This window comes from Periplaneta americana, chromosome 5, assembly GCF_040183065.1.
Source record: "Periplaneta americana isolate PAMFEO1 chromosome 5, P.americana_PAMFEO1_priV1, whole genome shotgun sequence".
NCBI classification, from domain to species: Eukaryota; Metazoa; Arthropoda; class Insecta; order Blattodea; family Blattidae; genus Periplaneta; species Periplaneta americana.
The window spans coordinates 14,404,529-14,419,241 of record NC_091121.1 but is presented as its reverse complement, the minus strand read 5'-3'; the positions used below and the strand labels follow the sequence as shown (position 1 = coordinate 14,419,241).

The 14,713-nt window shown below is 35.1% G+C and overlaps 1 non-coding gene across 1 annotated transcript; it reads left to right on the top strand.

The window, feature by feature from the left end:
- The first annotated feature begins 10,234 nt into the window (after window positions 1-10,234).
- TRNAS-GCU (transfer RNA serine (anticodon GCU)) lies at window positions 10,235-10,308 on the top strand. Its single transcript has one exon. It is a non-coding gene; the product is annotated as a tRNA-Ser (tRNA).
- Window positions 10,309-14,713: the final 4,405 nt, after the last annotated feature.

Here is a 14,713-nt window from a genome sequence, read left to right as displayed (position 1 = left end):
AAAGACTAAGTATTTATGTTTCGTGACCAGAACAAAGTATGAAATGGAAATATAAAAATTATAAATTTAACTCTTGAAGAGGTGGAAAAATTCACATAACTTAGGGCAACAGTAACAAATACAAATGACACTCGAAAGACAATTAAACGCAGAATAAATATGGGGAATGCCTGCTATTATTCGGTTGAAAAGATTTTGTCATCCAGTCTTCTTTAAAAAAACTGAAAGTTGGAATTTATAAAACAGTTATGTTACCGGTTGTTATGTATGGCTGTGAAACGTGGACTCTCACTTTGAGAGAGAAACTGAGGTTAAGGGTATTCGAGAATAAAGTGCTTAGGAAAATATTTGGTGCTAAGAGAAGTGAAGTTACAGGAGAATGGAGAAAGTTACACAACACAGAACTGCACGCACTGTATTCTTCACCTGACATAATTAGGAACATTAAATCCAGACTTTTGAGATGGGCAGGGCATGTAGCACGTATGGGCGAATCCAGAAATGCATAGAGTGTTAGTTGGGAGGCCGGAGGGAAAAAGACCTTTGGGGAGGCCGAGATGTAGATGGGAAGATAATATTAAAATGGATTTGAGGGAGGTGGGATATGATGGTAGAGACTGGATTAATCTTGCTCAGGATATGGACCAATTTCGGGCTTATGTGAGGGCGGCAATGAACCTCCGGGTTCCTTAAAAGCCAGTAAGTAAGTAAGTAAGTACAACCTCGAGGAAACGCGTAACAATATTGGCTTTATTCATGACAAATACAATTACACCTTCGCCAGGATTCGAAATTGGTATCCGCGGTCGTCGTCATAAAAAAGCGCTCTAGCAACTGAGCTACATGACAAGGACATGGGTAGCGGGACTTGGGGAGGCCGTGCACAAGGCATTGAGGCTTCGTATAACATAACCTAATCTATCAATGAGCTAAGATACGGAAGAGTAAACTAATATACGTAGCATGAAAAGTAAATAATTGAATTGACCGTGGCATCTTGCCTTCATACGTGTGGGACACGTGCAGATACTGAAAAATCCAAACAACTAATGAACTAACGGCAACAGGTCATATGAAAACACTGAGATCTACTTAAGATATAACGTCTTACTTCCTTATACAATAGGTTTTGTAACACAAGAAGATCAACTTGTAACAAAAACACACAACACAAATTGTATACTTAAATTATCACGATATGGGAGCTAAGTCAAAGGTTATCTGTCACAATATTACGTCGCCCCATTTTTCAATGACGTGATACCGGAGCGGTCAATATTTAGACAGGTCGCTCTAAAAAAGACGGGTGTAAATATTTTGGTTCGGATCCATCAAACAGTGTCAGCATTGTGCCTTCGTCAGTGTTTTCATTAGTCAAGATAATTTACTAAAGTAAGTGCATAACATTTCTGACGAAATCTCCTTTACACAAAGCAAATAATTACTGTATGGGCATTACAGAACGTCTTCAAAACTCTGAACTCAAGTTGTGTAACTGAAATAAAGTTTACTACCACAATCACAGTTGTTATTATCTGTTTAGGTAAAATTATTGTTGTAGTAGTAATGTGTCTGATAACTACACCTCGGATTTTAGCCTATTTTTGTTTATAGGGCTAAACTAAAATTACTTAAACATATTCACGTTTCACAGAAAATATAAACGTTTAATTGAATTTTTATTGTGCCTAAAATGCCTGTTTTGCCCATTATGACTTATTTTAATATTTTAGAACCTAAAAATAATACAGTCCACACCTGTGGAGTAACGGTTAGCGCGTCTGGCCGCGAAATCAGGTGGCCCGGGTTCGATTCCCGGTCGGAGCAAGTTACCTGGTTGAGGTTTTTTCGGGGTTTTCCCTCAACCCAATATGAGCAAATGCTGGGTATCTTTCGGTACTGGACCCCGGACTCATTTCACCGGCATTACCACCTTCATCTCATTCAGACGCTAAATAACCTAAGATGTTGATACAGGGTCGTAAAATAACCTACTCAAAAAAGAGGGTTTGGAATTGAACGGGTTACATCAGCTGCTTGTCTATGCGGATGACGTGAATAAATCCACAAACGATTAGGGAAAACACGGGAATTTTACTTAAAGCAAGTAAAGAGATAGGTTTGGAAGTAAATCCCGAAAAGACAAAGTATATGATTATGTCTCGTGACGAGAATATTGTACGAAATGGAAATATAAAAATTTGAAATTTATCTTTTGAAGAGATGGAAAAATTCAAATACCTGGGAGCAACAGTAAGAAATATAAATGATACTCCGGAGGAAATTAAACACAGAATAAATATGGGAAATGCGTGTTATTATTCGGTTGAGAAGCTTTTATCATCTAGTCTGTTGTCAAAAAATCTGAAAGTTAGAATTTATAAAACAGTTATATTACCGGTTGTTCTTTATGGTTGTGAAACTTGGACTCTCACTTTGAGAGAGGAACATGGGTTAAGGGTGTTTGAGAATAAGGTGCTTAGAAAAATATTTGGGGCTAAGAGGGATGAAGTTACAGGAGAATGGAGAAAGTTACACAGCACAGAGCTGCACGCATTGTATTTGTCACCTGACATAATTAGGAACATTAAATCCAGACGTTTGAGATGGGCAGGGCATGTAGCACGTATGGGCGAATCCAGAAATGCATATAGAATGTTAGTTGGGAGGCCGGAGGGAAGAGACCTTTGGGGAGGTCGAGACGTAGATGGGAGGATAATATTAAAATTGATTTGAGGGAGGTGGGATATGATGATAGAGACTGGATTAATCTTGCTCAGGATAGAGAACGATGGCGGGCTTATGTGAAGGCGGTAATGAACCTCCGCTTTCTCTAGAAGCCATCTTACGTAAGTACCGGTACTATTAAGATTTTTTGACATTTCCATATTCCAGCTGTGAAGCGATATACGAATACCATGAAATGTAAATAAATACAATATAATATTACCCTGCACTTTCTAGTTACTTCATCAAGTCAGTCACTTGACGTTTAAACTAGTATAAAGAACAATGTATGTATTTATTTACACTGCAAGTGGGCAAGCACCCGGTGGCAGTGATATACACAATATAAACAATACACAATAAAATTACAATACACAATACAATTATACAATATGCAATACAATAAGAATACACAATGCAATTTAACACAATAATTACAATTAATAATTAAACATAAAATAACCTAATTTTACAATACAACCTACGTACATATGTATAGGCCCTACATAAGTTTCAATAGTCTTTCACTTTACTCTCATCTCACTCAATGTAGTGGCACTATGACGCATTTCACTGACACTTTAAGATACATTTCACTGACACTATAGAATACATTTCATTAACGCTATAAATTATCATTGATCGGAACTTTTCACTGCACTGTAAAACCGTAACTTCACTGACTCACCTCGCTTCACTGATACAACAGTTCAAATAAGACAAATAATTACACCCTTATGCATACTTATAAACAGAACTATATTTAAGCTAAACATTTCTAGTCTAAGACCCTCTTACACGCTATTTAAGGGGAGTTGGTCATTATCGCATGCAAAATAATGGTAAAAATAGCCTATTTTCAAGCAGTCATAAATAAAATACTATTTATCAGAGGTGTTTCATTTTTGTTAGCTATGTGTGTATACATATTAAGCTTTAAAATGAAAAAGAATAATCACTCTAGAGTAAATATTTATCCTCAAATTAATTTTTTTAATTAAGCACAATTTTTTTTTATAAATTCACTACATGTCTGTAATTAGGTACACTCTATTCACTTATTATAGCACATATTGAATTGAAAATTTGACCACTTACTGCTAATAGATACTAAAACATATCCTACTAAAATTATTCATGTGTCTGTAATATTATGGGCATAGGGCTTATAGCAATCATCACCATCAATAAAATAAAAAAAATTGAAGATTAGTATAAGCCCTATGTCCATAATATTACAGATATTTTAATAATTTTAGTAGGGTATGTTTTAGTATCTATTAGCAGTAAGTGGCCAAAATGTTAATTCAATGTGTGCTATGATAAGTGAATAGAGTGTACCTAATCACAGGTATGTAGTAAATTTTTATAAAAAATATGTTTAAATTCAAAAATTAATTTAAGGGTAAGATTTACGCTAGATTAACCATTCTTCTTTCATTTTAAAGCTTAATGTGTAAACATATATCTCTAAAAAATGAAATAGCTGTGATAAATAGTATTACATTTATGACTGCTTGAAGATAGGCTATTTTTACCATTACTTTGCATGCGATAACGTCCAATTCCCCTTAATAATAAGAGAAACAATAGTAAAATATAGATATCTTAACAAGAACGAAGCACCTTCTGAACTCTATACGTATACGTGGATACATGGAGGTCGTGGAACAGGCTATGCCTAAACATTCAGAAAAGGAAGGTGAATTCTATTGGGATTTTCGTAAATGAACTGTATAACTTAACGGTAACTATCTCGAACTGGAAGTAGGAAGTACGTGCTGTTTACTTTACATTGTCTAGTTTTTTTTCTTAGCTTTAAGGATTCCCATGAAGAACAGTCTGCTTTTTTGGTCCACTGAGTTTTGCGTCTCTTTATTACAGCGTCATGGAGAGAAAGAGAGAGCCAACCGTGAAATATGAGTTAGTGTACACAATAACTAATAGCGTAGTATGGAAATTGGTCGAACTCTGCACGAGAGAAAGAAAAACATCTCACAGCAACATAGAGAGCTTCAGATTCAATTAAAAACGATGGAAAAAGACTTTAAACTTTCGGGTCATTAGTTCAGAACTGTATAATTCACTTTTCATTAATTAGTTCAAGGTAAACACAAACTTGGATGATTCTATCCTACCTCCCCCTTCTTACACCAAACACTCCCTTCTACCCCTTTGCAATTCCGATATGGCTTTCAAAACTTCCCTGAATAAATATTAAACTAGAAGGGAAAAGTCGGAGGGACGGAAGAAGGGTGGATGGCGGGGAAGAAGCCAGACAATTTTCAAACGGTTTCGTATTACAATGTAAGTGAACCTCCACTCCCCCTTCTCTCCCTCCGCGCGACTTCGTCCCGGTTGTTGTTGTTCTCTCGCATTAATTAAACTTCCAGTTGTGGTGACTAGAAGGATGCCGCTTGTCTACGCCGCCTTATAGAGCAAGAAACTTTCCCCCGGATCAGTAGGCAACACTGAAATACTTCCCAAGTCGTATAAACTTCAAACTTTTGTTTTTTGGTGGAGGGTCATCCATTGCTTTCTCATCGACAGCTGAGGGTTCCCCAGCCAATCCCTTCGCTTATTTATTTTCCCAGAGGTCATAACTAAAACTCATTTCATTATAGGTCACGAATGTTCACGTCTCCGGGCCTCAAACCCGAGAGGGTCAGAAATACGATCACAGCCAGAAATCACCCGCACCAGAAGATAGGCATGGCAGAGTCTAAATAGCGACGCGCAAACCAGAAAATAATAGCTAATGAGAGAGAATGGAAGCAAAACATTATATGCTTACTAAATTGATTCCAACATTCCATGAAATTTATTCAACAAAACATTACAAACATAAAATGGCTACACTACTGTCTTTATATCTTTTGTGCATTTCGCAGCAATTCACTTCTCTTAAATATTATGTGAATGAATAAAGCACTGCGATCCAAGAGGAGAATAAACGATGTCCGGATGAAATATACCCAGAATATAGGATGTCCGGATGAAATATACTCAGAATATAGAATGTCCAGATGAAAGACACTCAGAATATAGAATGTCCGGATGAAAGATACCCACAATAGAGAATGTTGGAATGAAAATACCCAGAATATACAATGTTCGCATGAAAAATACCCAGAATATAGAATGTCCAGATGAAATATACTCAGAATATAGGATATCCCGATGGAAGATACCCACAATATAGAATGTCCGAAAGAAATATACCCAGAATATAGAATGTATGGATGAAATATACTCAGAATATAGAATGTCAGGATGGAAGATACTCAGAATGTAGAATGTCCAGAAAAAAGACACCCGTAATATAGAATGTCCGGATGGAAGATATTCAGAACATAGAATGTCCGGATGGAATGTCTGAATTAAAATATAGAATGTCTGAATTAAAATACCCACAATATAGAATGTCCAGATGAAATATACTCAGAATATAGAATGTCCGGATGAAAGATACTCACAATATAGAATGTCCGGATGAAAGATATTCAGAATAGAGAATGTCCGGATGAAAGATACCCACAATATAGAATGTCCGAATGAAAATACCCAGAATATAGTATTTTCGGATGAAAGATACCAAGAAAATAATCAATGTCCGAATGAAATATACTCAGAATATAGGATATCCGGATGAAAGACACCCAGAATATAGAATGCCCGGATTAAATACACCCAGAATATAGAATGTCCGGATGGAAGATATTCAGGATAAGGAATGTCCGGATGAAAGATACCCACAATATAGAATGTCCGAATGAAAATACCCAGAATATAGAATGTTAGGATGAAAGATACCCGGAATATAAAATGTCCGAATGAAAAAACCCAGAATATAGAATGTCCGTATGAAATATGTCTAGAATATAGAATGTCCGGATGGAAGATATTCAGAACATAGAATGTCAGGATGGAAGATATCTACAATATAGAATGTCCGAATTAAAATACCCACAATATAGAATGTCCGGATGAAATATACTCAGAATATAGAATGTTCGGATGAAAGATACTCAGAATATAGAATGTCCGGATGAAAGATATTCAGAATAGAGAATGTCCGGAAGAAAGATACGCACAATATAGAATGTCCGAATGAAAATACCCAGAATATAGTATTTTCGGATGAAAGATACCAAGAAAATAAGCAATGTCCGATTGAAATATACTCAGAATATAGGATATCCGGATGAAAGACACCCAGAATATAGAATGCCCGGATTAAATACACCCAGAATATAGAATGTCCGGCTGGAAGATATTCAGGATAAGGAATGTCCGGATGAAAGATACCCACAATATAGAATGTCCGAATGAAATATACTCAGAATATAGAATATCTGGATGAAACATACTCAGAATATAGAATGTCCGGATGAAAGATACTCAGAATACAGAATTTCCGGATGAAAGATACCCACAATATAGAATGTTTGGATGAAATATACTCAGAATATAGAATGTTCGGATGAAAGATAGAGCCTACTCATTGTATAGAATGCCCGGATTAAAGATACCCACAATATAGAATGTACGAATGAAAATACCCAGAATATAGAATGTCCGAATGAAAGATACCCAGAATATAGAATGTCCGGATGAAATTTACCCAGAATATAGGGTGTCCGGATGAAAGATACTCAGAATATAGAATGTCCGGATGAAAGATATATTTATTATAAGTTTAACAGCATGTTTCGGCATCAGTTCATCTTGTAGCAGGTCTACCAACATTCCTTCTCTCACTTGGTTTAGTCTATAAAAAAATATTTCTTTAAGCAATCTAACTTCCTCCGCGTGTTATTTCCATTTCAGTGTATATTTTCTTTTATTTTGTCATTTACTGAAAAAAAATGTTTAGAGATCCTCTTGGGTTTTCATTTCTTATTTTATCCATTTTTTCACACACACAAACACACGTAGGTATTTCATTTCAGAGGCTTGTATTTTATTTCCTACTCTTCTTCCCACAGATCATGATTCACTGCCATATAAGAGCATCAATATACAGAGTGTCTTATAGAAAGCTAACAGTGTCTCTTATCTACATTTCTTCTTTAATGTTCTTGTAATGATTCCATTTGTTTATTGGTAACTAGCCGTAGCCGTGCGCTCCGCTGCACCCGTTAGAAATAAATATAAAGTAATTACATAATTAAAATAGGACGTTTGATCCAGGGAACATTCGTGTTTGATAGAAGGATAAATCGTTTAATATGTTACTTAATTTAAATTGTATTTAAATAATTAAATTGCGATCATTTTGGTCCAGAGACCACTCATTTGGTGCAATGACAATTCCTTTAACATGTTTCTTAATTTTTATTACATACAACCATAGTTTAATGAAGATTGACATCATTTAGATTTAATGTGTACATAAACATTATTTTAAGAAATACAGGAAACGAATATTCAGAATAGCCTATCAAGTTTTCTAAGCATAAGAAGCTATTTTAATCTTACCTGTTCTCGATTCACTCAGAAGTTACTGTAATAACATTATAGCATTATGTCCATCTAGAGAAACAGCACTTTCCAATGGTAAAAAATAATTAATTATACAAATCGGTTAATTTAGCTTCCGATATTACTTCATACAAACACAGAAACATTCTCTGTAGTCTATGTTTCATAACTTTCGATTGTTGTTGTCCAAGACCCCTTATAGACGAAGTCATTTGTTTTTTATTTCATTCCACCGCCTTAGATGGCAGTTATTTTAATTTTAAAACTCATTTATCTCATTAAATATCAGTCCTATCAAAATTTTGCAAAGAATAAAACTTATCGGAAATCATTTTTAAAGAAACCCTTGTTATGTAACATTTTTCACAAAAGTCAATAATAAGCGAGATATTTCGATTTATTTAATTCAGGCCCCCTTACAACCCCCCTTTTAAATAAGGTATTTTGAATACCGTATAGCCTAAAATCTAAGTTACAACGAACTTAATTTATATTCCAATTTTCATCGAAATCCGTTCAGCCATTATCGCGTGAAAAGGTAACAAACATCCAGACAGACAGACATACAAACAAAAATTTCAAAAAAGCGATTTTCGGTTTCAGGGTGGTTAATTACATATGTTAGACCAATTATTTTTGGAAAATCGAAAATTACCAGAAAAATTTCGGCTAAAAATTTATTATTAGTATAGATTTCGGAGTTTATTTAGCTTATATCTTCAGCCTTATGGTAGGATACATAAAAAGTAGACAATTTAAGTGTGACACTCGTTCCAATATCGTATTTTCTGTGGTTATTTTCTATCTTACATATTGCTTGCCACAAAATGCTAAAATTTTTGTCTTGTTTTCTGAAATTTTAAAATTAAAATTGTTACAATATCCTTTAAAATAATACACTGTTTTTGCAGTTTGTCCTCGCTATCTTGCAAAACCACCACATCATCCGCACAGTCAATTTAAATTAAATGTTAGGTTGTTTCTTATTTCATCTTCAACTACGTATGATAGCTGCCTCATAACCTAATTAATATAAATGTTGAATGAAGTCAATAACAAGCTACAACCCTGACGGAGCCCTTGATTTGCTTCTACGAGTATTTCATTATTGAGTTCTCTGAGAGGTACGAACATTTCGCCGAAGTTCTTACAACCACGAGGTTGCAACAGCGAGTGTCAAAGTAATCCTGCATTCAACGCCGTTTCAATCATCTTGAACGCGTGGACTTCTGCTTGAGGATTGATAATATTGGTAGTTGGCACATCACCAACAGACGAGCGTGCGAGATAAACCAACTAGGGTCGGTGTCTTCTTTCAATGAGTCACAATATCCGATCCTGGTAAAGGAGTTGTTTGCACCAAGGAAATGACTAGAAAATTATGGTTTATCATTATTATTATTATTATTATTATTATTATTATTATTATTATTATTATTACTACATTCAATTAATGTTAATATAACGAACACAATGTGAACTAATTTCTGTCCAAAGCTTTGCAGTAACAGCATTTCTGACCGTGAAATGAGCGAGCCAGGATTCAAATCCGCATCGGTGCAAGTTACCTAGTTGAGGTTTATCCGAGATATTCCCTCGACCCATTTAGGACGAATACTAGGTAATATACAAATCTGGCTTTCAGGTAGTAGCTCCCTGTAAAGCAGGTTTGAATAATTTCATGGAAAAATTGTTCCGGGCCGGGTATCGATACCGGGACCCTTCGCTTAGCGCGCGAACGCTCTACCGACTGAGCTACCCCAGGAACTATACACGACACCGTCACAATTTTTCCTTTTATATCCACACAACTCACATGAGCTGACAAGACGCCAGAACTCAACTGTGAGTGCACACAAATACTGTGTGACTTTAAATTGTGGCTTTCTGTTAACGTACTGTACCTCCAGTAACGAATGAATTATACAAATCTGGCTTTCAGGTAGAAGCTCCCTGTAAAGCAGGTTTAAATAATTTCAAGGAAAAATTGTTCCGGGACCGGGGTAACGGTGTCGTGTATCGTTCCTGGGGTAGCTCAGTCGGTAGAGCGTTCGCGCGCTAAGCGAAGGGTCCCGGGATCGATACCCGGCCCAGGAACAATTTTTCATTGAAATTATTCGAATACTAGGTAGCTTTCGGCCCTGAACCGTGGACTCATTTCGCTGGCACTATAACCTACATTTCTTTCATACTCACAGTCAGTTGGATTTGAACAAAATTGAAATTATGAATAAAAATTAAATTCAACTATATATAAATCAATATCTCTAAAAGACGTGATTTTACTGATTGGTCTATTGTTGCATAACTCTGTCCAATTTAAGGAAATAATTATCAAGGATAGCCATGATACTACCTCTAAATTGTAGGATGATGAAACACTGAAGCTATTCTTGCTAACACGCTGCAAACGCCTCTAGTATCTGTAAATCCTTCTGTTCATTCCTCAATGTATTATTATTATTATTATTATTATTATTATTATTATTATTATTATTATTCTGACAGTGAAACGAGTGTGCCCGAGTTCAAATCCTGATTGGGACCAGTTACATGGTTCAGGTTTTCTTCGGGGTTTTCCCTCAACCCATTAAGAACAAATGCTGGTAACTTTCGACACTGGACCCTGGATTCATTTCGCTGGCATTATCACCTTCATTTCTCTCAGATCCTAGATAGCCGTCGCAGTAGATAACTCGTCGTAAAGTACACGATTTACTAATTATTATTATTATTATTATTATTATTATTACTACTATTATTATTATTATTATTATTATTATTATTATTATTATTAAACTTGGACTCTCACTTTCAGAGAGTAACATAGGTTAAGGGTGTTTGAGAATAAGGTACTTAGGAAAATATTTGGGGCTAAGAGGGGTGACGTTACAGGAGAATGGAGAAAGTTACACAACACAGAACTACACGTATTGTATTCTTCACCTGATATAATTAGGAACATTATATCCAGACGTTTGAGATGGGCAGGGCATGTAGCAGGTACGGGCGAATCCAGAAATCCATACAGAATCTTAGTTGGGAGGCCGGAGGGAAAAAGACCTTTGAGGAGGCCAAGACGTAGATGGGAAGACTATATTAAAATGGATTTGAGGGAGGTGGGATATAATGGTGGAGACTGGATTAATCTTGCTCAGGATAGGGACCAATGGCTGGCTTTTGTGAGGGCGGCAATGAACCTGCGGGTTCCTTAAAAGCCGGTAGTTATTATTATTATTATTATTATTATTATTATTATTATTATTATTATTATTTATGTCTCGTGACCAGAATATTGTACGAAATGGAACTATAAAAATTGGAGATTTATCCTTCGAAGAGGTGGAAAAATTCAAATATCTTGGAGCAAAAGTAACAAATATAAATGACACACGGGAGGAAATTAAATGCAAAATAAATATGGGAAATGCCTGTTATTATTCGGTTGAGAAGCTTTTGTCATCTAGTCTGCTGTCAAAAAATCTGAAAGTTAGAATTTATAAAACAGTTATATTACCGAAACTCGAACCCGTACCCAACTTTAGGCTGAATCCCTTAAGACTCCTTGCTACAGTTTGAGCTATAGGCCTACTTATGGCCTAAATATTTCAACTTGCTACCGTAGGATTGCTAATTCTGTTAATATTAGATACAAAAATACATCCGTTGTGTTGTAGTCAGGAGTATTATTTATAATTTTATTATTAACTAGGCGTACCCGTACGCTCCGCTGCACCCGTTAGAAATTAATATAAAGTTATTACATAATTAAAATAGCACATTTGATCCAGGGAAAAGTCGTGTTTGATAGAATGATAAATCGTTTATTATGTTACTTAATTTAAATTGTATTAAAAATTAAAATGCGATCATTTTGATCCTGAGACCACTCATTTGGTCATAAAAATTATTTTAGGAGGTGCATAAGAAGCTATTTTAATCTTATCTGTCCTCGATTCACTCAGAAGTTACTGTAATAACATTATAACATTATGTCCATCTAGAGAAACTACACTTTCCAATGGTGAATTAATAATTAACTATACAAATCGGTTAATTTAGCTTCCGATATTACTTCATACAAACACAGAAACATTCTCTGTAGGTTATGTTTCATAGCTTTCGATTGTTGTTGTTCAAGGTCCCTTATAGATGAAGTCATTTGTTTTTTATTTCATTACGCCGCCTTAGATGGCATTATTGTAATTTTGAAACTCATTTATCTCATTAAATATCGGTCCTATCAAAATTTTGCATAGAATAAAACTTATCGGAAATTATTTTCAAAGAAACTTTTGTTACGTAATATTTTTCATGAAAATTAATAATAAGGGAAATATTTCGATTCATTTAATTCAAGCCCCCTTATAACCCCCCTTTTAAATAATATATTTTGAAAGCCATATAGCCTAAATTCTACGTTACAACGAACTTAATTTATATTCCAATTTTCATATAAATCGATTCAGCCATTATCGCGTGAAAAGGTAACAAACATCCAGACAGACAGACAGACAGACAGACATACAAACAAAAATTTCAAAAAAGCGATTTTAGGTTTCAGGGCGGTTAATTATATATGTTAGGACCAATTATTTCTGGAAAATCGAAAATTACCAGAAAAATTTATTATTAGTAGGCTATAGATGAATATAGTTTGTCAAACCCAACGGCATTTTCCTAAAGAAGTGTACATTTTTCAGATACACCCTGTATTCAAGTGCAGCAAGCATGTTACTGTCTGTGAAAATGAACACACTCTTCGCGCTACGAGGTCTCCAAGCCTGTAGGCCACTGGTCTGCGCTATTAATTGACGACACGGAAGCTGAGAGATGCTTAATGTAGCATGGCCACGTAATCGGGTTCGAGGCTCAGATAGCGGACTTGTTTACAAGCTGTCATCGAGGAGCGTTGAACCCGCGTTCCCACGCGGCAGATAAGTCTTCTTCTTCTTCTTGATACTGTCCACGCAAGGGGCCATCGTCCAACCTGCGGAAGTGCGTTCCTCAAAGCAGTTTTCCGTTTTTCGAAACGGTCACACGGCCGGCTCCCATTATAGGATCGGATTTATCGGACTGCCGGGTACATAGCAACCGTCGCTACGGCAATCATTTCATTTCACGCATGCGCGCACACGGTCTGCATATACCGAGATTTGAAACTAAATGTAACTGTCTTCACAAACAAGTTCTAGATAACGTAATACCAAGTGGAATTTAAACTGAAAGGAACCCCGGAAAAACGTTCTCGTGGCTCTCATAAGAGCTAATAAAGGATTTATTTCACTAGATAATTATTAAGAAGTGCAGTTCTGGTCTCAGAAACTCGTTTCTCAGCTGTTGTTGTATCCTAGTAATGACACAGACATGGTCGGTTTACCAGCAAAACACATTAAGTCAAAAATATTACTTCTGAGAAAAAGGCGTATATAATATACATAATGTTTGTCTATAAACTTAGAAATGGAAAATGAAATACACTTAAAGAAAAAGAACTTACTAAAAATAATATTTTAACGATTCAGTTCTGTTAAGAGCTTTCAAAATGTGTTTTTCTCAGAGGTAATATTTTTGACTTAATTTGTTTTGCTTATAAGCCGACAATATAATGCTGTTAAACGCTAATTGAGATGTTTAAAATTTGGGACAGTATTTGAAAACAGTCTATTAGGAAAAACACGAGAATTTTACTTGAAGTAAGTAAAAAGGTATGTTTGGAAGTAAATCCCGAAAAAACAAAGTATATGATTACGTCTCGTGACCAGAACATTGTACGAAATGGAAATATAAAAATGGGAAATTTGCTAATGCTCCTTATTTCAAAAAAATCAATTAAACATTTCTGTCAAAAGAGAAAAATTGAAGTTCAATTATTGTAATGTCTGAGTTTTTTCTTCTGTTTTTTTTTTTTTTTTTACTCTGTTATTTAATAAAATGTCTAACATCATGTGGAATGCCACCTGAGCACGAATATGGAACTTACTCTTTCTGGGGGTGTTGAAGTGTGTGTGTATGTTAGTGGGGTTTAAAAAGGGCGCGTCAGCTACTATGGCTATTTGCGCCCTTATCTAAAATCGTTTACTAAACACGAACACAATACAATAACCAGAAAGCTTAAAAGAACTAAAAAGCGTTGTCACTGTTAAAACGAGGCAGACAGTATGTGTGTGTGTGTGTGTGTGTGTGTGTGTGTGTGTAACTTTGTTCTGGGAATAAAGTACTATTTTTATTATTATTATTATTATTATTATTATTATTATTATTATTATTATTATTATTATCATTATTAAATAAGAAATTACTGACTCATTTTTCATATAAAAATGAAATACGATTTTTAGTTTTTCTAGTTAAAAATGTTTAAAACTTCACCCGTCTCCTCCCTTAAATCCACCTCTACTTCTAATCCACCTCTAAGTCTAATAATTACACATCAAGAATAAAAAATGTTTCATTCAATGCAAAGGATTTTACACATCCTCTTTCACTTGAAAGTGAGGAA